The sequence below is a fragment of the Schistocerca americana genome, chromosome 8 (assembly GCF_021461395.2).
Source record: "Schistocerca americana isolate TAMUIC-IGC-003095 chromosome 8, iqSchAmer2.1, whole genome shotgun sequence".
Lineage (NCBI taxonomy): Eukaryota > Metazoa > Arthropoda > Insecta > Orthoptera > Acrididae > Schistocerca > Schistocerca americana.
The window spans coordinates 154,499,241-154,525,003 of NC_060126.1; positions in this window are offsets into that span (position 1 = coordinate 154,499,241).

Here is a 25,763-nt window from a genome sequence, read left to right on the forward strand (position 1 = left end):
GCGTCTCTTCTGCGTGCTCGCGGGGGTCCCTAGACGATATTAGGCAGGTGTACCAGTTTCTTTGGCTCTTCAGTGTACACTATAGGAAATGATAATAGTCGAAATAATAAAAAAATAGCTGAAAGTTTATAGTAGCAACGATAAATTAAAAAATGATTGGAGTAGTGGAAAGAGCATATAAACTGATTAGAAAATAATAAAATAACAAAAATATTGTACTACTATTAGCCAAAGGACAAAGGAGTATTACAAGCCTGCCGAGGTGGCCGTGCGGTTCTAGGCGCTACAGTCTGGAACCGCGTGACCGTTATTGTCGCAGGTTCGAATCCTGCCTCGGGGATGGATGTGTGTGGTGTCCTTAGGTTAGTTAGGTTTAAGTAGTTCTAAGTTCTAGGGGACGGATGACCTTAGAAGTTAAGTCCCATAGTGCTGAGAGCCATTTGAACCATTTGAGTATTACAAAATCTAGAAAGCGTGGAAATAATGGGGGGGGGGGGGGGGGGGGTAAACGTGTCATACGGTCTTAAATTCCTTGAAAGCTAACGATAAGAAGAAGAATAAGAGCGCCACATGTAACGTTTCATACATTAAGAGCACTTGCAGTACTGAAATTACTCTGACCATCAGAGCTTTTAAAGAGCGTGAGTACTCACTCTTACTGTACTTGGTGCAATTCCACACAGCCATTCTTCACTACTGCCGTACTGCTGTGCCGCCGCTCATAATTCGGTCTGAGAATGTGAATTAAACTTGACCCTAGCTCCATATGGGCGAGCACAGTCTGCGGAACCTGCTCTTTACCTGGTTTGTGCGTGGAGGTAGGCGGACCGGACAGGCAGTCGGCACTTGGCGGAAGTTTCTCATGTTGTGACACACATACACTCCAGACTATTCCACGGTACCGTTGGCCGCCCTATTTCCCAAATTTGTTTTAGTAATCATCACCGCTCTGGGACACTGTCGGTAGCTGTGGAAGTTTCTATAAATCTCGATATGACAGACGTTGGTGTCAGATGTACGACTGTAGCCCATCTCCACTTTTAAATTTGTGTAACATTCTCTGGGTTCAAATGGTTCAAATGGCTCTGAGCACTATGGGACTCAACTTCTAAGGTCATTAGTCCCCTAGAACTTAGAACTAGGTAAACCTAACTAACCTAAGGACATCACAAACAGCCATGCCCGAGGCAGGATTCGAACCTGCGACCGTAGCGGTCTTGCGGTTCCAGACTGCAGCGCCTTTAACCGCACGGCCACTTCGGCCGGCATTCTCTGGGTCTACGTCTGTGTCATGAGTTTACGTTCCTCTAGGCCCGCAGTGTGATGTAAGTCTTGTAAATCCAAGTCCACTGTTTCAGTTGAATTACTTCATTGCGATTGGCCTATTTCAGCTATTAATTGCCATTGTCAAGCTTTTTGCGAATAATTTATGGAATTCTATCATTATTGCCTTCACTGTTTTGTGTTTATATCTTATGGCTATATGGTGTGTGTATACATTTGTACTTCTGTCTAGTTGTTCATTACTTTCGTATCACATCGGTGATTACTCTCGCTTATTAAATTGCTCTCTATGATTTTGTAATCTGTGTTTGGATTTTAGCGAATTCATGATAATTCGTTGGTCCTTTTTCACATCAGTGGATACTGTCCTAGGTAATTTTAGTTTATATGTCAACGAATTTCTAACACCGCATTGGATAGTTGCATAAACGGTGCTTTATAGTTAAAAGTCTTCTCTATATAGTCGACGAAGTTAATTGACTCATCGTTCAATCTTTGCTGCTAATTTTATCCTTCACTTTGAAATATTCTCGTTATGTATATGCCCATACGTTATCGTGATTTAATATTTCAATAAAATTTTCTACATAGTTTTTAGATTTAAATTTGTTAGTTCGTTTAGAATGTTCCGTGGCTGCTATATATATGAAATTTATTGAAATCTTAAATCACGATAACGGATAATACAGACATAATGAAAGACAAAATTATGAGCAAAGATTAAACGATTAATGAAGTAACATCATGGACTACATAAAGCAACTTTGTTACTATGCAGAATCGTTGATGCAACTGTCAAATATGCTATTAAAAATTCGTTAACATATGAATATTAACTAAAATACCTTGGACAGCACCCAATGATGTGAAAAGCGATCAGCAAGGTGTCAGAAATTGGCTAAAATACAAACACAGATCACAAAATGATCGACAGCAGTTTAATAAGCGATAGGACTCATCGATGTGATCTAAAAGTCATGAACAATTACACATAAGTACAGATCTATACACACGCTATATAGCCATGTAAATACGAAAAATTGAAGAAAGTAGTGATAAAGTTCTATGTATTATTCCAATATAGCTTGGAAATGGCAGCTATAGCTGGAATCTCCCTATGAGTATAACGCAATTCAATAGAGGCATCGGGACTGCTTTCATATATATTGAGTGGTAACATAATTACCCTGAAGAAGACCAGCCACTAGCCGTAGTAGAGATGTTTATTTTCACATAAAATTGTTACTTTCTCAGTAAGAGCTAATTACTGGGTCTGTGCTAGATACACGTTTTGTTCTATAAAACAGTAGTGAGGGGAGATCCTCAGAGATGTAGAACATGTCATAAAACAAGGGCACTTAACATATATTTACAATACAAACGTACATGTTAATTTGTTTTCGAGAGATACTTAGTGAAATGGTCCTCATGAATGTGGAATAAGTCAAAAATGCCTTAAAGAGATTTTCATTTAAGAGGTAATAACATAACATGGCAATGAACAATACACTGAGTAGCGTATGGTAGGTCACACTATTTTAATCGCACGTCAATTAAATTTGAATCAGTTTACAACGCTTGTTTACGCTAATCGCATTACTGTACTAAAGAAGTACAGAAGTCAGATTTTAAGTATCACCCACGTTATTTGATAGTATTAATAACACACTGCTGGACACAAAAAAAGAAGCACACAGAAGAATGGTCTGATGTAACTTCACACAGGTACAAAATGTCGGCGGGTATGTAAATCACTACAGCTGCAGTTATCTCTGGCAGGTAGAACGGCAGTCAGCGTGCATTAGTGATGTTCGTGTTTAGAATTTGTTACCAGGCCTGGTACGGTATGTAGGGAGTGTGAACAGCGACAGATGTTGAGTAACAACTTTGAAGAACTCGGAGTTGACGCATACTGGTGTGAGACAGCGTTATCAGTGCCCTATACAGTTTGAAATGGTCCTCATTCTGGATTTACATTTGACCGACAGGTCGAATCGTGCAATATCCGGATTTCTGTGGCATTCTGGTATGACAGTGATCAATGTTGGACTGTATAGGAACATGTGGGCAGGCGTACTTTTCGTCAAGGTTACAATCAACCGCATCTGAACATAAAATGCCTCCCTTAAATGCGTGAGAGGAGGGAAGCATTTTAATTATCACTGACGCCGAGTGAGAATAAAATATACAGTTTCTGTAGTTCTATCTGTAATTGGACAGCGGTAATAGTTTGGGCTTCCACCAGTCACAAGTACGATGACGAGTGAAAACTAGAAAAGTTCAGTAACAGTTAATGAAAGTTCACATAATAACTTAGCTGCACCATGTGATGAGATACTCAGCTTTGAAATCCTCGGGGTTGTTGCTTCAGGAAGTCCCAGCGTTCGACGTTGCTAATGCACTAATTTTTTACAATAAAAGACAGAGCATATCACTTTTCTTGTCTCGTATTGTGATCAATTTGGATGTACATTGATGATATGTATATTTCTTCTCTGATAGCCCAGACCGAGAGGGGTGGCGCAGTGGTTAGCACACTGGACTCGCATTCGGGAGGACGACGGTTGAAACCCGGCCATCCTGATTTAGAATTTCCGTGATTTCCCTAAATCGTTTCAGGCAAATGCCGGGATGGTTCCTTTGAAAGGGCACGGCCGATTTCCTTCCCAATCCTTCCCTAATCCTAGCTTGTGCTCCGTCTCTAATGACCTCGTTGTCGACGGGACGTTAAACACTAATCTCCGCCTCCTCCACGGCCCCCAAACGAGTCTCTCACACACAGCTTCCGAAAGATAGTAGGGCAGACTCACTGACTGACTGACTGACTCTCTCACTGCCTCTGACTCCTTTACATGCCTCTTCCATACTGGCCCTGACTAACTTCGACTCTTACTACTCCCTCATTAGACTCGTGGTTCAAGTGCTACTTTCTTTTATACAAAACTATCCAACTGAATACGTTGTGAAACGTAAGATTTACAAAACAACAATTAAAAGTAATTAGATGATTTTCGTTGCTTGCAAAAAAAGATGGCCCACATATTGCCCTGCGTGTTCTGATATTCAATTTGGAAATGTTTGCTTAGTTTCATACACAATTTCAATGAATTTTATAGTACAACAATTGAAATTAAATGTTAGTTAATTATAAACAAATTATTTTGAATAAGATATCGTTATCGGCGTTTTAGCTTGCTCTCAAGTAGAGCTATCATTTTAAATAATCATAAGGAATAAATGTCGTAGCTTTTCAGAAATAGGGGAGAAGTAAATTATCAAGAATATGTGGTGCAACATGGCTGCACAGTTCATATTACAAAATATCAAAGTCGGTTTATTAACAAACGGCTTAATTCACTTAGTTGCTAATAAAAATTGGGTATCATATTAATGTGAAATGTATGTACTAATTTTTGAAAGGGCAGTTTACTACTGGAACTGGGTATAGACATAACAGTATAAAATCCAGAAAGTTAAAATTCGAGTTAAGTAGACCTCTTCAAAGAATGTTGACATGAGGAAGGAAATTTCAGGTAGGGATGGGAAGATAGTCCCATTTAAAACATCACAAGGCAAAATCGTCATATTGTGTGCCAAGCTCACTGATAACCCCTTCATATCTGCGCCTGTCTTCCGTGAACAAATTTTGGTCTTCCTGCAACATTCTGTATCATCCCGCACCACTGGTCGGAGACCAGCAGCAGTCGAAATACTGTCCCATGCTAAGTCTGCTGTGAAAGCCACAACACGACCGGCAGTGGTGGGAAAACAGCATTTAGTTCCAGTATGGTGCACACAGAGAATTTATGGCCAAAATTTAAAGAGATTGTAAATGGTGCTATGTTCAACTATACGCCTAGTAAGTGGGTTAATGACGGAAAAGACCCACCGGTATTCAGCTACGAAATTCGGTAAATGCTGAGGAAGAAAGGCTGTTGCACTCTTGGTTCAAAAGAGCAAATGACGACAAGGAAAGCTTAGTGGAGACTGGGGTGTCTGTGAAAATATCTATGCGCGAAGCATACAACAACTACCCTATCATAGCTTAGAAAAATATCTCGCCGAAAATCCATGAAAATTCATGAGTAAAATCGCTAAGTGGGTTTATGGCTTTCATATAGTCACTTATTGACAGTCTTGTGTGGCAGTTAAAAAGATGGCTAGACGAAAGATGAAGTTTTAAAGTCCACAATTAAGAAACTGTTCACTCTAGTGAATCGTACGAACATACCGTCGTTCGACAATACAACAGACTCCCGTATGGACGACACGGTAATAAGCATATCTAGTGTAGAGAAGCAACATAAAGAGATCATAACAAGTAAGTCCCCAGATCCGGATGGAATACCATTTCGGTTTTATACAGAATACTGTGTGTCATTGGCCCCTTACTTAGCTTGCTTTTGTCGCTAATCTCTCGCCCAATGCAAAATCCCAAGCGACTGGAAAATGCGCAGGTGACTTCTGTATACAAGAAGAGTAAAAACAGACCTGCAAAATTAAAGACCAATATCCGTAACATCGGTATCGAGAATTGTAGACCATATTCTAAGTTGAAAAAAAAAGGAAATCCTAGCGCTAGAGACTGAAAACATTACGTCCACGAATCAGCATGGTTTTAGAAAGCAACGGTCTGGTGAAACGCGGCTTGCCATTTTCTCACATGATATACTGCGAATTACGGATGAAGGGCAACAGTCAAACCCCATATTCGTAGATTTTAGAAACGTTTGCGACACGATGCTTCACTCCAGACCGTTAACGAAGGCACGAGCATACGGAACAAGTTCTCAGATATGCTCGAGGACTTCTTAAGTAACAGAATGGAGTTGTCCTCGACGGCGAGTGTTCATCAGAGACAAGGGTATCGTCAGGAGTGCCCCAGGGAAAAGTGATAGGACCGATATTACTTTCTATATACATAAATTTTCTGGGGAAGAGGGTACCCAGCAATCTGAGGCTGTTTCCAGATGATGCTATGGTGTACCGGATGATGTCGAAGATGAGTCGCTGTAGGATTATACAAGACAATTCACACATCATTTCTAATTGGTATGATGAATCTCAGCTTATTTTAAATGTACAAAAACGTAAATTAACGCGGATGAGTAGGTAAACAAACCCAGTCAGTAATGTTAGGATACAGCGTTATTAGCGCCCCGATGAAACCCCTGATGAAACAGTCATGTCGCTTACATATGTGGGCGTAAAGTTGCATACAGAATGGAACGAGCATGAGAGGACTGTGGTAGGGAAGGTGAATGGTCGAGCTCAGTTTACTGGGAGAATCTTGCGAAAATGGAGATCTTCTGTAATATAGAAGACCGCATATATGATGCTAGTGCGACCTATTCTTGCGTACTGCTGAACTGTTTGGGACCCACACTAGGTCGAAATGAAGGAAGATATTGAAACGATTCAGAGGTGGGCAGGTGAATTGGTTACCGGTGGGTTCTAAATGGACTCCCCGTATTATTCCGTACGCAATCAATAACATGAGAAATCACAATCGTAATAGCCTGTGTTGCATCGCATTACGTCAATTACACCCCGAAAAACTGAAACGCGAAGTCGACGCGTGAAATGAATGACGTGCACCGCTACTGCACTTTTCGCCACGCAAGCGTGCGCGGCGATGTGACTGACATACTACAATGCGTCAAACGCTGTACTTAGATATTGCTAATGTATGTACCCTGTTAGTACGTGGACTGGATGAAAACAAGAGCACGGTCTACTCGAACGTGCTTTATTGAAGTTTTCGACATAACTACAATGGATATAACGGTAACAAAATAGCGATAACCACTGACCGGAGTAAACAAAATTAGTGGCTGTAAAAGAGTCGCAGAGAGAGATACACGGTATTTGTACGTAGCCGTACATCAATTACATAACGGTACATGCCGTGTACAGGACATATCATTCAACATTTTTAATGACTGCGACACAATTGAACCATCATAGACGGCGCAACACATATATGAACGTACACTAGTACCAACAAAACAGACATGCACCTTCTCCGTAACACAAAAAATGTACTCCGGTGTGCAATCACGTCTCACGGACGTAACGCTACAACGTATGTTTGAAGATCTCGCCATTTGCTTGCCAACACCGCTGTGCGCGCCCCATCACGGATCCACTCACGGCTGTCAGTGTCTGTGGTGTTATTGCAGCGCATGCAGCGGTAATACGGGCTTTCACGTTGGCCATTGTTGTTGGGACCTGCTGATTCACATCTCCCCATGTCCCAGAGAAAAAAAGTCCTTGGTGGAGGGGGGGTAGGGGAGAGGGGTGATCCAACGACCAAGCTGGAAATCCGTGAATGGGACTGGCCCGTCCAGTCCATCGATGTGGGAATTAGTTTAGCGCCTGTCGTGACAGCCTGGCATTATGCGCGGGGTATCCATCATGTAGATATCACATTATTTTATGCAAATTAAGGGATAAGTCTTCTATCAGTTCAGGTAAGTCACATCTCTTCTACTGCTCGTACCGTCAGCCGATAAGAATGTCATCAACGAAATACCGGCCAGTGATGTGGTGTCCTACAATACCAATACACTGACGCTCCACTAACGTTGCAGTTCAACCTGGGTAATTTTGTAAGGATGTCTTGATGACCAGTAGCGCATATGGTGTAATTTGACTTTCCCATGGCTTTTAAACGTGGCCTCGTCGATAAACAGTACCCCACGCAGAAAGCAATGGCCTTGGCGCAGAACCCACTGACAGTATTTCAAGCGATTGTGAACGTCGTTGCCATGGAGGCCTTGATGTGGCGTCACGTGATATGGGTGGCATCTGTGCCTGCGCAGAATTACCATCACGCTTGTTTGAGCTATTTCCATGTGCCTCTCCATTTCACGAATACTTGCATGAGAGTTTACTGCAGTGGCCGCCAGAACAGCTATCTCTGACGCTTCGTGTGGAACGCCTCTGCTAACGAGCCGCGTATGTGGAGGCAAACACCCTGTAGCGTGAAGGCTTCTAACAATATTCATGAAGGTAAGGCGGGTCGGATGACGTCTGTAAGAGTAGCACTGGGCATACATCTGTGCCGCACATGTGCCAGTTTGGTGACATTCTTCGTATAGTAATATCATGTCAAACTGTTCTTCATGTGTGAATAACATGTCGAATGCCTAGGACGGATGGACAGGTAAATTAGTATCACAATTACAACAGTGACATCAATTGTAGTGTACAGCACACTGGTGCCACGTTCCTGTACGTACTTCCACACAGAACAACCTACCTCGTATTGAGCCGTTCGCACGCAGAGCGCCGATTCCGGTCCGTTTCTGTATACAACTGCAGAGACGAAGTGTTGACTTGGGCGGTGTGACTCGGCGGCGTACACCGGCCGCTAGTGCTCCGTTGTCTGTACGTACATAAATAAAAAGGGCGTTCAAAATCAAACGAACCGGTCGCATAATTATAGACACCAGTACCTGTATGTTAGAAGTACTGACCCTGGCTGTTGAGACACTTGTCCCACTATGACGCAAGGCGGTAAATGGCTGTCTCATAAAATTCGTGGGGCTGCGATGTGAACCAGTTCCGCATGTACAGCTGGACGTCGTCGTCAACACGATTGCAGAAAATGTTATGCCGACGTTTCGTCCCCTTCTGATTCACATCCTGCAATACAGGACAACAGCGAATGCCCAGCGTTACTCGCAAACACTGAACACCATTCACCAAGCGGTGAAATGAAAACGACCAGGCAGTCTCACCCGTGGGGTCATTCTGCTCCACGACAATGCAAAGTCTCGTACGGACAACACAGCCGCGGCACTCCTGCGGAAATGGTCACCCTCCATACAATCCGGACCTCTCTCCCTGTGATTACGCCATTTTTGGTCCCCTTAAAAAGACTCTGAGGGACAAACGATTCGCCTCGGACGACGACGTCCAGCTGTACGTGCGGAACTGGTTAACATCGCAGCCCCGGGAATTTTATGAGACAGCCATTCACCGCCTTGTGTCACAGTGGGACAAGTGTCTCAGCAGCCAGGGTCAATACTTCTAACATACAGGTACTGCTTTCTGTAATTATGCCTCTGGCTCGTTTCTTTTTGACTGCTTCATTACACAACTCGCACGAGGAATTCCGACGTGTACAGATTATGAAGATACTAACTATTCATGAAGAACAGATACCAAAAATGACCATGCAGCTTCTCTAGAATGAATGATAATTAATCGAAGCCCTCAGCTGCCATCAAGTGCTGTTGATGTACCTCAAAGGGGACAGCTGAAAATGTGTGCTCCGATCGGGACTCGAACCCTGGGTCTCCTGCTTACATGGCAGACGCTCTACCCATCTGAGCCACCGAGGACACAGAAGATAGCACGACTGCAGGGACTTATCCCTTGTACGCTTCCCGTGAGACCCACATTCCCAACTCTCCACAACTTACATTCTTAATATTCCTAAAGGATATTTGCCCATTCACTCATTACTCGCGCCAGCTAAGGTGACGATTCCCGTAAGAGTTCGGGCAAAGTGTGTGCATTCGCACAGAAGAAGGTCATTGGCCGGGTAGCCTCAAACTACATGAGGATAGTAACTGTTCCGAAAGAACAGGTACCAATCATGACCATGCAGCTTCTCTAGAATGAAATGATAATTAATCGACACTCTCAGCTGCCAACAGGTGTTGTAGATATACCTCAAAGAGGACAGCTGAAAATTAGTGCTCCGACTGGGACTCGAACCCTGGATCTCCTGCTTACATGGCAGACGCTCTATTCATCTGAGCCACCGAAGATACAGATGAATAGCGCGACTGCAGGGACTTATCCCTTGCACGCTTCTCGTGAGACCCACATTCCCAACTGTCCACAACCTACAGTCGTAATGTTCCTAATGTTCGTAATGTTCTGTGCGAATGCGCACACTTTGCCCGAACTCTTACGGGAATCGTCACCTTAGTTGGCGCGAGTAATGAGTGAATGGGCAAATATCCTTTAGAAACATTAGGAATGTGGGTTGTGGACAGTTAGGAATGTGGGCCTCACGGGAAGCGTGCAAGGGGTAAGTCCCTGCAGTCGCGCTAACCTCTGTGCCCTAGGTGGCTCAGATGGATAGGGCGTCTGCCATGTAAGCAGGACATCCCGGGTTCGAGTCCCGGTCAGACCACACATTTCCAGCTGTTCCCTTTGAGGTATATCAACAACACCTGTCGGCAGTTGAGGGTTTCGGTTGGTTATCATTTCATGTACAGATTAATGTTTGTTGCTTAGCTGAGTAGTTACGTGCTTACCTACCGTGCAGTGGGCCCGGGTTGGGGATTTTTCTCCGTTCATGGACTGGATGTTGTGCTATCCTCATCATCACCGAAGCGCAAGTAGCCCAGTGTGGCGTCACCTGAAATAAGACTTGCACTCGGCGTCTGAACTTCCTCGGATGGGACTTTCCAGCCCTCAGTGCCACAGAATCATTTTATTTCATTTTTCAATGTATATGGTAGGAATACGTATTACTATTTTCGGCCCTCGTGATAACAGTGAAAGTAAGAATACGTATGTCAATCATATCGCGATTACGAGCGACGTGTATGTCACGCTTGAATCGCGGGAAGTGCAACAGCAGCGTGTTTCGTTCTTTTCGTGTGTCAACTTCGCGTTCCAACTTCTCGGGATGTAATTGACGTATTACTATGCATTCAACGCCATTATTTTGTGGTTTCTCATGTAATTAATTGCACATGGAATGATAAGGGATGTCAGTTTAAGATAAACATGAGTTTTTGTTGGAATCAGTATTTGCACATGGTTTAGAATGTCTCATTGTATTTACTTTCATGAGCCCCTGCCGTACATTCACGCTTGTGAATGTGCTTTGTCAGTATCTGTTGTGATTCCAGAGTTATTGACGGTGAAAAATTTAGGTGGAACACCCTGTATACATTATAAACCCTGTGTTCAACCGAACGTTCATTAGAGTGTCGTGTAAAGATTTATAGTAAATCGGTCACGAACTTTTCGAGATTTTCGGTAACAACGTTTCTCCTTTATATATTAAATACGTATTTATACATTGTATATATAACTGTCACACTGATTTTTTTATGAAAACATGTGACAACAGAACTGCCAAACCGTGGCGGATAATTTTTTTTAAATTCTTTTCATACCAAAAGTACCATAACCATTCACAATTACGAACACAACAAAAAAAATATCAATCAAATCGTCCGAACCGTTCTGAAGTGCTGAACTGTCACAACTGATTGTAACTTCCGGACTTTTCCGGTGGACTCAACAAGAATTATCTTTCATATTAACCTTTGCCTGACATTTACCAACACAACAGAGACAACAATTAGCAAAATCTGTCGAGCCTTTCTTAACTGATGATATGTTATACATGCGGCGTTAATTTTCGACGTTTACGTTGGAAAATTTTTTTCTTATACAAACCTTGTCCTGACAATATCGAACACAACAAAGAAAAATCAACCAAAACGGTCAAGTCGTTCTCAGGTGATGATCTTTCATACATGCGGCACTGCAATTTTATTTATATAAGTTATTATTTACTTTCACTCATTGCAAGATTATAAATCGTCACATGCAAGAATATTAGTAATAATAGGTTATATTTTAAGGACTAATCTATAGTTAATTCCACTTTTCATGAAATTTCTGTAGGAACATTGTCCAATTATCGAAGGTATCTACGGTGTTACTATTACTGATTAATGTTATTTAACGTGTAGTTCACTTATTTCCTATCTAATTACCATAAAGTTAACCGAAAAAGTAATTACTCTACATATAAATTTTCTATTGATCGGACAGTTTAAAGATAGTATCCTCAGCAAATAAAATACCGAATTTCAAAAGCTCCTGCATCCCTACCTGGTGAGCAATAGTCGTGCGTTTTTCATCGCGCTACTCACCTGAGTGTGTGAATCCATTTTTGTCCAATATATCAACATCTACACCTCCACCTACACATCTACATTTACATCTATAATCTGCAAATCACTGTCAAGTGCCAGAATGAGATTTTCACTCTGCAGCGGAGTGTGCGCTGATATGAAACTTCCTGGCAGATTAAAACCGTGTGCCCGACCGAGACTCGAACTCGGGACCTTTGCTTTTCGCAGGCAAGTGCTCTACCATCTGAGCCACCGAAGCACGATTCACGGCCGGTACTCACAGCTTTACTTCTGCTAGTACCTCGTCTCCTACCTTCCGAACTTTACAGAAGCTCTCCTGCGAACCTTGCAGAACTAGCACTCCTGAAAGAAAGGATATTGCGGAGACATGGCTTAGCCAACATCCCCCAGGCTGTGGCTAAGCCATGTCTCCGCAATATCCTTTCTTTCAGGAGTGCTAGTTCGGCAAGGTTCGCAGGAGAGCTTCTGTAAAGTTTGGAAGGTAGGAGACGAGGTACTAGCAGAAGTAAAGCTGTGAGTACCGGGCGTGAGTCGTGCTTCGATAGCTCAGATTGTAGAGCACTTGCCCGCGAAAGGCAAAGGACCCGAGTTCGAGTCTCGGTCGGGCACACGGTTTTAATCTGCCAGGAAGTTTCACTGTCAAGTGCGTGGCAGAGCCGCCCATATGGCCGAGCGGTTCTAGGCGCTTCAGTCCGGCACCGCGCTGCTTCTACGGTCGCAGGTTCGAATCCTGCCTCGGACATGGATGTATTTGATGTCCTTAGGTTAGTTAGGTTTAAGTAGTTCTAAGTTTAGGGGACTGATTACCTCAGATGTTAAGTCCCATAGTGCTTAGAGCCATCTGAACCACCTGCGTGGCAGAGGACACTTTCTGTTATTATTCTTATTAGGTTTTCGTCTCGTTACAATCACATGTGGAGTGCCGGGGGAATGCTTCCGTGCTCCCGTGTACGCTATAACTAGTCTGAGCTTGCCTTGGCGGTCCGCACGAGAGCCATACGCGGGAAATAGTAAATGTCTGACGTCTAGCGTTTGACAGTTAAGGCTTTTTCAGTCTTTCTGTGACACTCTCTCGTTAGTCAGACCTATGACCATTGGTGCTTCCCTTTTTTGAATACTTTCTGTTAGTCCTATTCGGTATGGTTGCCATACACTTGAGAAATATTCTAGACTGGTCGCGCATGTCTGCCTTTCAGATTGACTGCATTTTTGCCGGGATTCTGTCAAGGTAGCAAAGCGTACCACTTGATTTATCTGTGATTTAGACTATGTGGTGTTTCCATTTCATATCATTACAAAGTGCTACATTCAGATGTTTGAGTGAATTGACTGATTTCAGTTGCGACACACTGATCCTATAGTCTTACGGTACTACATTTCTTCATCTTCTGAAGTGCACAATTTTACACTTCTGAATATTTCGAGCAAGCTGCTAATCTTTGCTTCAGTGTGAAATATTACGATCTGACGCAATATTCTTACCGTTTTGGAGACAGCACTTCATTCCAAGCAACTTCATTATCTGCAAACCTGTGAAACGTCCCCTCTGAGCAATTATACAGCAGCTACCTGTTGCGACTGTGCAGGTGCACAATCACCATTGAAGAGTCTTGCACAGAATATAGCAAGTCCATAAACCACCACTTGTCCATTCACAAAAAATTTGTTTGCCGCCCGCTCCATTTCCCTATGCGCAATTACCAAATTACTACTTTGAACATTAGTTAATTCATTACTCTGCGGCGCTAACACACTGCTTTCGTCTTCACTGTCATTTCTCAGTTTACTTTGGAGCCTAGTATTACGTTTTTCACGCGCCATAATTGTCACAATATTTCACACGATAACACAGAAAAGCACAATTTGAAGAGCAAAATAAAATAACATAGCAATGGAAATAATGTCTACTTAATTGCCAGCGTAGCTGCGAAATACTTGGTGCAAATCTACATGCATGCCACAACTGTTTTACTGTACAACAATGAAAAACTACAACTACAAAGGAAATTCTCTCTATGATTACGCGCTATCAATAAACAAAATCTACACTAATTACACAAACTACAAGAAAAAAATCAGAAGATTCCAGTGAGGTATCCTCGGCTAAGGGTCGACATATGAAACGTCCCCTTTGAACAATTCTACAGGACTGTGCTTAAACTGACACAATATTTTGTTAGCGCAACGCAATCTGACTTTCAAAATTCCCTACAAAAGAATGGCCCTGACTAACATTAAACTATACCTTTCACAAATCACTTACCTCACAAAAATCTTCGCTGCTCAAGCTACTGCAATACAGCGAGCGCCACTACTGCCAGCTAAATAAAAGATTCAAACTATGGAAGGCACTAACTACTGATAGGGATAGTTAGCAAATGAAAGATATTAATAGAGAACAAACAATGTATTTACCTTGATATCATCATATATAAATATAGCAGTTCATGACAAATTACAAAACTCCGCCATCTCTCTCCCCACATCCACCACTGCTGGCGGCTCACCTCCAACTGCGCAACGCTACGCGCTGTTCACATCCAGCTGCCGCTGCCCAACTCTACAATGGCGAGTATTACAACAATGCAAAGCAGCCACAGACTGCACACAGCACAGCCAGTGATTTTCATACAGAGGTGGCGTTACCAATAAAAAACCTAAACAGCCTGCTTACACCTGCTGACATTAACACACTCTATCAGGTCATTAATACACAACAAAAACAACAAGGACCCCGACATAATTCTCTGGGAAACGCTTGAAGTTACTTCTGCAGCTGTGAATGATTCTCCACCCAATGAGGTAAATATGCTAGACCTTCCACCAAGAAATCGTCGATAGCGTCACAACTTAATTTCGATGTTCACTATAATCGTATTTAAGTTAGTAAAGTTTTGGGTGATACTGAGTCAAATGCTTTCTCGGAAACGCTTTCCTTTTCCGCGTATTCTTACTCAAAGGTCTTCCTCAGGGCACAAAAATTTAGTTTAAATGCACGAGGCAGTGAAATGAAACCGAGACAGATGGAAAAAAAGAAACGGACGAGTTCAAGTAGGACTCGCATTCTGAAGGTTTAGTACAATGTTAATGATGCATATAGATAATAATAATAATAATAATAATTTCAGTTGGCTCAATGGTCTGGTGAAAGTCTTTCCTCTGGACACCACATACGCGACTTGCGTGTCTCCAACTTACCCCAGACATCCAACCGGAGAAACAGAACAACAGTTTAACGTGGAATGCGGACAAAGTGCTGTTCCTTGCGAGTTCTACCAGAGGTGAAGACGAAGTTAAAACAAAGATTCACTAATCCATGTCCGATCGACAATCGATCCTGCAACCTCTCTGTTTCCAGGCACGATCTTTACCGCTAGGCCACCAGGACCAACAAGTATGTGACTACTTCATCTATAGTTTTTGATAAACACATTTGCGAGAATCAAACTGTGTGATATATGTAGCCTTATCTTTTGACTGCATTGACTTACAAGGTTAAATTATTTACACTGCCAAGAGACAGCGGAACGTACTGTTTTGCATAAATTTCAACAAGATACTTCGACCGGTTCCTCAGAAAAGTAGGCCTTGAAAGACAAAAAACAAATGGCAAAAAGTGGTATGATTATAAATTAACAGTTTTCATATTTTTTCCTTCTCTGGTACTGTACAACCTTGCTACTTGGTAAATTTCATGATTCTAGGTCAACGGAAAGTATCCTATATATCATGAGTCAGATTGTGAGTATCGAAATTTAAGGCATAAATGGTCCCATCTTTGACTGCATGACTCAGAAGTTGAAATTTTTTACAATGCAAAGATCTTAGTACCTGACATATATTCCAACTTGATACGTCTACCTGTTCCTGAGAAAAGGGATCTAAACAGACGGGCAGACAGGCGGATAACCACAAATGGCCAAAAAAATTTCTCTTATGTGATAAATAGCTGGGGTACAAGGCTTCGCTCAGGGAGTTGACATGAAATTGTATGATAGTTGGAATAAAAGGTTAAACTTTAAAGCAATAGTCTGGTAATATACTTGTTAAAGTGTAAGAGGTGAAAATCTATATTGAAAACATGTTCTGACTATTTACAATAATACTTGTTCATGAACAATATTTTTCGTTTTATTATCCGGGGTATGTGTGTACAGATTTTTCGAATTTCCTACTCGAGAGCAAGCTATGTATAGTTGACCGTGAGAGAATCAGGAGTGTTTGAGGTTGATGCTACTATATTTTAAAGTTTGTCCTTGCGCTTTGTTAATTGTAAAACTCTAGACTAACGTCATGGAAATTGCAGTCTTCTAAACTGGAATGGCAGTTCAGCAGGATTCAATGGTATTTTGGGGATAAATGGTGTGTGTCCTTTGTACTTTCCAGTCATAAGTTTGGCTTCGATGATGTTATTCGATAGCTGTTTGACGACCATCCTTGTTCCAGTAGATAGTTTTAGTTAGAGATTTCTGAGCAGTATGATCGAAATGTGGTGCTACAGAAAAATGCTGAAGATTGGATGGGTAGATCACATAACTAATGAGGAGGTATTGAATAGAATTGGAAAAAAGAGAAATTTGTGGCGCATCTTGACTAGAAGAAGGGATCGGTTGGTAGGACATGTTCTGAGACATCAAGGGATCACCAATTTAGTATTGAAGGGCAGCGTAAAGGGTAAAAATCGAAGAGGGAGACCAAGAGATGAATACACTAAACAGATTCAGAAGGATGTAGGTTGCAGTAGGTACTGCGAGGTGAAGAAGCTTGCACGGGATAGAGTAGCATGGAGAGCTGCATGAAACCAGTCTCTGGACTGAAGACCACAAGAACAACAACATGACCGGAGATCCATTTTAAGTCGGATCGAGTGTATTGGCATTCCTGGTACTTGAAAAGCGTTTGGAAATTCTCTAGGGAAGGTCACACTTTCTTCAGCGTTTACCATCGTGTCGATCGATTTGTATATTCTCTCTTCACCGAGCATTTTCGTTTGAACATTACAGTTGATATCGTTGACAATATTACTTTTAGTTGCCTAAATTACCCTTTCAAATAGCCAGTGCGGTTTGGTATAGTTGTGAATAATGTTTGGATAAATTTGGTCTACTAGTTTGTTTTCAGCAGTGGCAATGTTGCAGAAATCACTGTTGAGTTTATCGAGGCCGGTCGTCTGATCAGTAGCACATATGCCTTTGCCTATTTGTAAAAGTTGTTGAGCAAAAAGTGCTGTTGTTTCGTCTTACCATAGTTCAACTCTGATGTTTTTTGTTAATCGCACTGTTTGTATGTGTGGCCAGAGGTATGATTTGTTAAAGCATGCATTGCTCTCGTCTGCTGGCGTTGACTTGGTGATAACTGGAAGGGTTTGTCGAAAATCTTCTAAGAGTATGAATAGAGCTGTTCCCATCACTTCAGAGTTTCCTCGCAAGTCTTGTAATGTTCTGTCCATGGCTTCGAGAGATTTTTTATGTGGCAGTGTGTATTCGTCTAAGAAGATAATTTTAGCACCCCGTCCAGATGTTTTTGAATTTTACATACAAGGAAGTGTTTTTTCCGTTGCATTCAACAGCGTTTGTAAGGCGGGGTGGGAAGTTCGACCTCCTTCCGTAAGTACGGCTGCAATGCCGGATGATGCCAGTGCAAGTGCGATGAGTTGTTTAACACGTATTTCCGCCAGCAGTAGATTTGTTATAAACGTTTTTCCAGTGCCGCCTGATGCCTACAAGTAAATACACTCCCGGAAATGGAAAAAAGAACACATTGACACCGGTGTGTCAGACCCACCATACTTGCTCTGGACACTGCGAGAGGGCTGTACAAGCAATGATCACACGCACGGCACAGCGGACACACCAGGAACCGCGGTGTTGGCCGTCGAATGGCGCTAGCTGCGCAGCATTTCTGCACCGCCGCCGTCAGTGTTAGCCAGTTTGCCGTGGCATACGGAGCTCCATCGCAGTCTTTAACACTGGTAGCATGCCGCGACAGCGTGGACGTGAACCGTATGTGCAGTTGACGGACTTTGAGCGAGGGCGTATAGTGGGCATGCGGGAGGCCGGCTGGACGTACCGCCGAATTGCTCAACACGTGGGGCGTGAGGTCTCCACAGTACATCGATGTTGTCGCCAGTGGTCGGCGGAAGGTGCACGTGCCCGTCGACCTGGGACCGGACCGCAGCGACGCACGAATGCACGCCAAGACTGTAGGATCCTACGCAGTGCCGTAGGGGACCGCACCGCCACTTCCCAGCAAATTAGGGACACTGTTGCTCCTGGGGTATCGGCGAGGACCATTCGCAACCGTCTCCATGAAGCTGGGCTATGGTCCCGCACACCGTTAGGCCGTCTTCCGCTCACGCCCCAACATCGTGCAGCCCGCCTCCAGTGGTGTCGCGACAGGCGTGAATGGGGGGACGAATGGAGACGTGTCGTCTTCAGCGATGAGAGTCGCTTCTGCCTTGGTGCCAATGATGGTCGTATGCGTGTTTGGCGCCGTGCAGGTGAGCGCCACAATCAGGACTGCATACGACCGAGGCACACAGGGCCAACACCCGGCATCATGGTGTGGGGAGCGATCTCCTACACTGGCCGTACACCACTGGTGATCGTCGAGGGGACACTGAATAGTGCACGGTACATCCAAACCGTCATCGAACCCATCGTTCTACCATTCCTAGACCGGCAAGGGAACTTGCTGTTCCAACAGGACAATGCACGTCCGCATGTATCCCGTGCCACCCAACGTGCTCTAGAAGGTGTAAGTCAACTACCCTGGCCAGCAAGATCTCCGGATCTGTCCCCCATTGAGCATGTTTGGGACTGGATGAAGCGTCGTCTCACGCGGTCTGCACTTCCAGCACGAACGCTGGTCCAACTGAGGCGCCAGGTGAAAATGGCATGGCAAGCCGTTCCACAGGACTACATCCAGCATCTCTACGATCGTCTCCATGGGAGAATAGCAGCCTGCATTGCTGCGAAAGGTGGATATACACTGTACTAGTGCCGACATTGTGCATGCTCTGTTGCCTGTGTCTATGTGCCTGTGGTTCTGTCAGTGTGGTCATGTGATGTATCTGACCCCAGGAATGTGTTAATAAAGTTTCCCCTTCCTGGGACAATGAATTCAAGGTGTTCTTATTTCAATTTCCAGGAGTGTAATTCCGACAGCGTTGTCGATTCGGTCCATGACAACGTTATACACTACTGGCCATTAAAATTGGTACACCACGAAGATGACGTGCTACAGACGCGAAATTTAACCGACAGGAAGGAGATGCTGTGATATACAAATGATTAGCTTTTCAGAGCATTCATACAAGGTTGGCGCCGGTGGCGACACCTACAACGTGCTGACATGAAAAAAGTTTCCAACCGATTTCTCATACAGAAACTGCAGTTGCCCGGCGTTGCCTGGTGAAACGTCTTTGTTGTGATGCCTCGAGTAAGGAGGAGAAATGCGTACCGTCACGTCTCGGACTTGGATAAATGTCGGCTTGTAGCCTATCGCGATTGTGGTTTATCGTATCGCGACATTGCTGCTCGCATTGGTCGAGATCCAATGACGGTTAGCAGAATATGGAATCCGTGGATTCAGTAAGGTAATACGGAACGCCGTGCTGGATCCCAACGTCCTCGTATCACTAGCAGTCGAGATGACAGGCATCTTATCCGCATGGCTGTAATGGATCGTGCAGCCACGTCTCGATCCCGGAGCCAACAGATGCGGACGTTTGCAAGACAACAACCATCTGCACGAACAGTTCGACGACGTTTGCAGCAGCATGGACTATCAGCTCGGAGACCATGGCTGTGGTTACCCTTGACACTGCATCACAGACAGGAGCGCCTGCGACGGTGTACTCAACGACGAACCTGGGTGCACGAATGGCAACACGTCATTTTTTGGGATGAATCAAGGTTCTGTTTACAGCGTCATGAAGGTCGCATCCGTGTTTGGTGACATCGCGGAGAACGCACATTGGAAGCGTGTATTCGTCATCGCCATATTGGCGTATCACCCGGCGTGATGGTATGGGGTGACATTGGTTACACGTCTCGGTCACCTCTTGTTCGCATTGACGGCACTGTGAACAGTGGACGTTACATTTCAGATGTATTACGACCCGTGGCTCTAACCTTCATTCGATCCCTGCGAAACACTATATTTCAGCAGGATAATGCACGACCGCATGTTGCAGATCCTGTACGAGCCTTTCTGGATACAGAAAATGTTCGACTGCTGCCCTGGCCAGCACATTCTCCAGATCTCTCACCAATTGGAAACGTCTGGTCAACGGTGGCCGAGCAGGTGGCTCGTCACAATACGCCAGTCACTACTCTTGATGAACTGTGGTATCGTGTTGAAACTGCGTGGGCAGCTGTACCTGTACACCCCATCCAATCTCTGTTTGACTCAATGCCTAGGCGTATCAAGGCCGTTATTACGGCCAGAGGTGGTTGTTCTGGGTACCGATTTCTCAGGATCTATGCACCCAAATTGATTGAAAATATAATCACATGTCAGTTCTAGTATAATATATTTGTTCAATGAATACCCGTTTATCATCTGCATTTCTTCTTGGTCTAGCAATTTTAATTGGCCAGTAGTGTAAATTTCCTTTTGATTCTCATTAAGGAGTGGTTTGTTGTGAGCAATGTATTGAATTAGTTCGTTATTGCTGCAGCTTTTTTCTTTTGTAATTTCTAAGTTTAGGACACTGATAGCATCTTTTCGTGGAGCTTGCATCTCCATTTCTATGGTCTGGTTGTTTACTGTTTAACATTTATCTTCTAGGCGAATTAGTGTTTTACTGAAGATGCCGTCGTTGAATTCGACGATCAGTTCAGGATGAGTATGTCGAATTTAGTACAGTATGTCATCACTTATAGTACCTTTGAAGGAGTACCATAGCTATTTTGGATTCAATAAGTTACATGTTGTTAGAAATATGTCGAATAAGCCTGTCATTTGCTCAGCCGAGATTATGAGTGAAGCTTGTTGTAGTGTTAATTCCCAATAGTTGTCGTTTTCCAGTAGTCCTAAACGTTGGCATGCTCCTTTGTACGCCTGGCATAGATAACCGTTAACAGTCTTGAGATATGTGAAATTTATTGGTCACTGTATTTGAAGTAGCAACATCCAGAGATAGAAGCATTCGTCGCTGCTCGGATGTACGTCGTATACTCGGCGTAGTGCGCCAGTTTTCATCATTCGTGTATGATCTTCTACTGGAATTCCTTGGTTTCGTTGTTGAAAGATTTTTGTTGTTGTGTCCCACGTATAATAGACAGGGACATCGCCAAATGTGATTAGTAACGTTTTCGAGAGTGAATCCGTTTGACACAGTTCGTAAAAAGCTGTTAATGCTGTGTTCTGTGGCCGTTCGCTTGCAATTTTTCTGGCAGTGTCTTTTGTGATGTTAAACACTGTGTCCATTCTCCAAATGTACTGATAGATGTTGCAGTTGGTTCGCGTTCGTGTTTGGGAAAACTCAAAGTCCACCACGCTGCTTCGTTACTGTTGATGTATCTTTCCTTTTGGTACATGAGCGTCTCGTCATTTCTGTTTAGTTGTTCGCTGTCTTTGGCTATTTGAAATACTGCCATGTCACTGCCTTTGTTGGCATACTTACAGACGTATTTGATGGATTTCACAGGATTGCAGTATTCTACTTGTGCTTGGAACATTTTAAAAAGTAGTGTGTTATGTGGCACTACCCACTGACTACCTATTTACAGTTCGTTGCTGCCTCGTATTCGTATTTTTGCTATGGAGCCACAGTTTTTGGGTGATCGTCTTCTGTATTTGGGATAACCACCATCTAGGGTTTTTGTATCGTCCAGGTATGGTTTTTTTGTACATTTTCCATTACTCATACATGACGAATTACGAATTGAGGTTTAATGGCCGGCATGATTTGTGAATAATGTTTTTCACTACTTTGTTGTGCAGTTCTGAATCTTTTTGTGGATTGGGATATTCAGGGTAGCCGTGGGATGAACTCTGTCGGTAGCCATATGACATTATGTAGGGCAGTCCTCGTTTGTGCCATTCGATTGTGTACAGCCAGCATGTAACGGTTCCAAAGGTGTGATATTTTGTGACGAAACAACAAATGTCAATTGTTTTTGTCGGAAAACTTGTGTTATTAGCATATGTCGTGTCGTTGCTTGGGGACACGCACGTATCTTAGTTGTTCTTTGGTTTTTGGCCACGATGCGTTGCATATGAATCTTATGAAGATGTCAGATCGTCCATATTTTCTTATGTAGGTCATGGCATCTTGAGAGTATTCGTGCATGTGGCTCGGACTTTGTATGTATGATAAGGGTAAGATTACCCTTGTTCGAATGTCGTCAATGTTCCCATCATTTATGATTGCGTCTCGAAGGTGGATGTATTCTTCCGTGCGTAGTTTCTTCTGGTTCAGTTTTATGTAACGATCTGTTCGCTTCTATTTTTGCATCATATTTACCAGAAACTGTTAGAATAAACGGCGAATGTTGAGAATGTGATTGTATGTGTTTTACTGTCTCCAGTCATTAAGTGACTGTTTTGTTTGTTTATACGCCTGTTTTGGGTTGGATATGTTCCACATTGAAATGATATCCGTCATTTCCGTGCAGAAACATAAATGGATATTTGAGGGCATCTTATGAACGACATGTCTCTGCAATGCGATGTAGTCATTCTCTTCTTCGTTGTAGAATTATGTTAACAGCTTGCGTATTCATTGTCCACAATAACGATGGCGACACATCGACGACGTTAGTGTTCTTCAGGTGGTCTTTAGTCGGCTCGAATTACAAATTAATAGTAATCAGAAGTCATTCGCTCTAGTTTTCAATATGCGAATTAGTTGATTATATTCATGTGAGAGCCCCTGTACATCTCTACTTCTTGTTTCAATCCACTGACGTTTGTGGATCGTTGATTAATTCCTGCTTCTTCATATCCAATGAAACGTACACGCAGAAATTTAATGTCTTCGGAGGGTAGTGATAGTAATGACCCCACGTCGTGATAAATTTATGCTTGGATGGAAAAAACATAATCGATTTCATCTCTGTTAGTGTTGACACCGAAAGAAGTCATTTGGAGAAAGGCGTTCTACGCTTTTATATTTTGAAGAAACTGTTTTGATTCTATATTTTCCCGAGCCATGTAATGGAAAAATTGCATCGGAAGTGCTTCCGCCGGTGGTAAACGAATTTTGCCATTCGTGTAACAGAATCCTTATGTTTCTTTACCGAATTAATCCGTGTTGGAAAATTGTCAGATATTATCCATTTTTCCGGTTGCGTCGTGTTTGTGTTTATTACGTTCTTTCATCGGGTCGTAGAGGAACTTCTCGTAGGTTGATATTTTCGTGGCTGGCTTGAGTTCACAGTCTTTTATTACAATACTGTGTAGCAATTATTGATTTTTCAGTCCGTTCGCTTTGTTGTTCTTTGGTTTTTCTGCTTCCCACGGTGCACATTCTCGTGCGTTGGGAACTTAAATATGATTCGCGATCTTCGTTTGTTTCGCCTTTTTACTTTTTTTTTCTTCAAAACTGGCAAGATCTCTTCGTCTTTTATGTTTGGACGTTGTCCACAATATTAATCAAATCAACTTTTTATTAACAAATACTTCATTCGTTCCTGTTCACAACGTTCATCGTTACTCGATATTCCCTTGGCGTCGCGCTAAATGCTTTCCATGCCTTCCGCTACGACAGCTGCGCGTTTGATGTACTTCGTCAATCGATAAGTATCGTTCAGAGCTTGTGTATTCGACAGGCAACACTGCCTGGACATTACCAAGACTCTTTCTCTAATATTTTCTCAGTCCGCAGTGCAACGGTAAAGAGACGATATGTCTGCGGTTATGAACCCGCTATCCATACTCACGTATCGGTCAACAACCAACTCTCCATAGCTGTTGTCCAACTGGTGTTATTTCGAAAGTCGCTTCCTGTCGTTACACATCTAACATCTGTCCCTCGCAGAATATTAACACATTAAATATTATCAATATTTTGAATTTGAGCATATACAAATGATCTTAAAAGTAACAGCAAATATTAAATAAAATCCATTCAGACTCTGACAGTTACGGATGATATTTATACTGTGATGCTTTACGTTATACCGTAGGCTAAGACATTCAGTGATGACACTCGCTCACATTTTTGATATACACTGCGACAATAGCACCCCAGGCGGACAGGAAGCTAGATTTCTTAAAACGATATGGCATGAGTGCGAACTGAATAGTTATAAGCCGGCCACTGTGGCCGAACGGTTCTAGACGCTTCAGTCCGGAACCGCGCTGTTGCTACGTTCGCAGGTTCGAATTCTACCTCGGGCGTAGATGAGTGTGATATCCTTAGGTTAGTCAGGTTTAAGTAGTTCTAAGTCTAGGGGACTGATGACCTGAGATGTTAAGTCCCATAGTGCTTAGAGCCATTTGAACCATTTTAGAATTGTTATATTGAACATAGCTTCTGCAATAGGGAGTGTACATAGTGCCATTAAAATCGACGCTAACTAGAAAATGGCACTAAATTTGTCTTTCTTCAGTTTCTCAAGGACACTGGAATGTATCAAATTGTACATTAGTGGGCTGTTTTTTTACGATTTTCTTCGGAAGTACAGATATTTACTAAAGAACAAAAAATAGCCGGCTAGCAGTAGATGACCCTACCTTTTGGAGAAAGATGTGAAGTTTTTGTCACTGCACTTCCAGTCAAATCTGTGAATGTCGAAAATGGGGAACTTTTATGAAATGCAATGCCTGCATTACGTGACTTACCAAATAAGCTACCACCACTGTAACTGAAGGTAAAACCATCCTGACATGATAACAAGACGTCAAAATCAGTAAAAGTTTTTCCCAACACAGAAGAAACCAATTCCACATATATTGCTATATTTGAGCCACAAACGCCAAGAAGCTTAAATACATTCTGTTTTGAAACAAAATTAATTACGTTTACAAAAATATTCGTGTATTAGAAAGTATAGTTAAACGTCACGAAAGTGACTATGATAATAAAACAGACAGCAGAAGTATGTGCTTCTCATGAATGAAATATATGTTTAAATTGTCCTTCTTTCAGCAAAGTAAGCTGCAATTATAAAAATATTCGAAAGTATTTCCTCATGAATAATTTGTAGCTTATGACAATGAATCAGAAAGATTCGGCTGTTTACATTTATTTCACGATCATGCATGTCTCGATAATTTACTAATTCTTGGAACGCAAAAATATCGTAGCTATTTCGTTAATGAACTAGAAATATAATTACAAACAAGCGTAAATGTTACGGCTGGCTTCCTAGCCACTAGGGGCACTAATGTCGTTCGCAACAATTTTCACAGCAGTAAGTGTCTCGACAGCATATGATAGACAAACGAAAGTTAACAGGCGTGTTTCTATATCTGATACATGATGTCTATTCAGAGTTCGCGCCAGTCGCATAACTGTGGTGATAGTAGCTTCGCTATGAGGATGCAAATCAGGCTTGCTTTAAAAACACGCTGTAACGGTCGTATACTTAAGTTAGCTTAGAG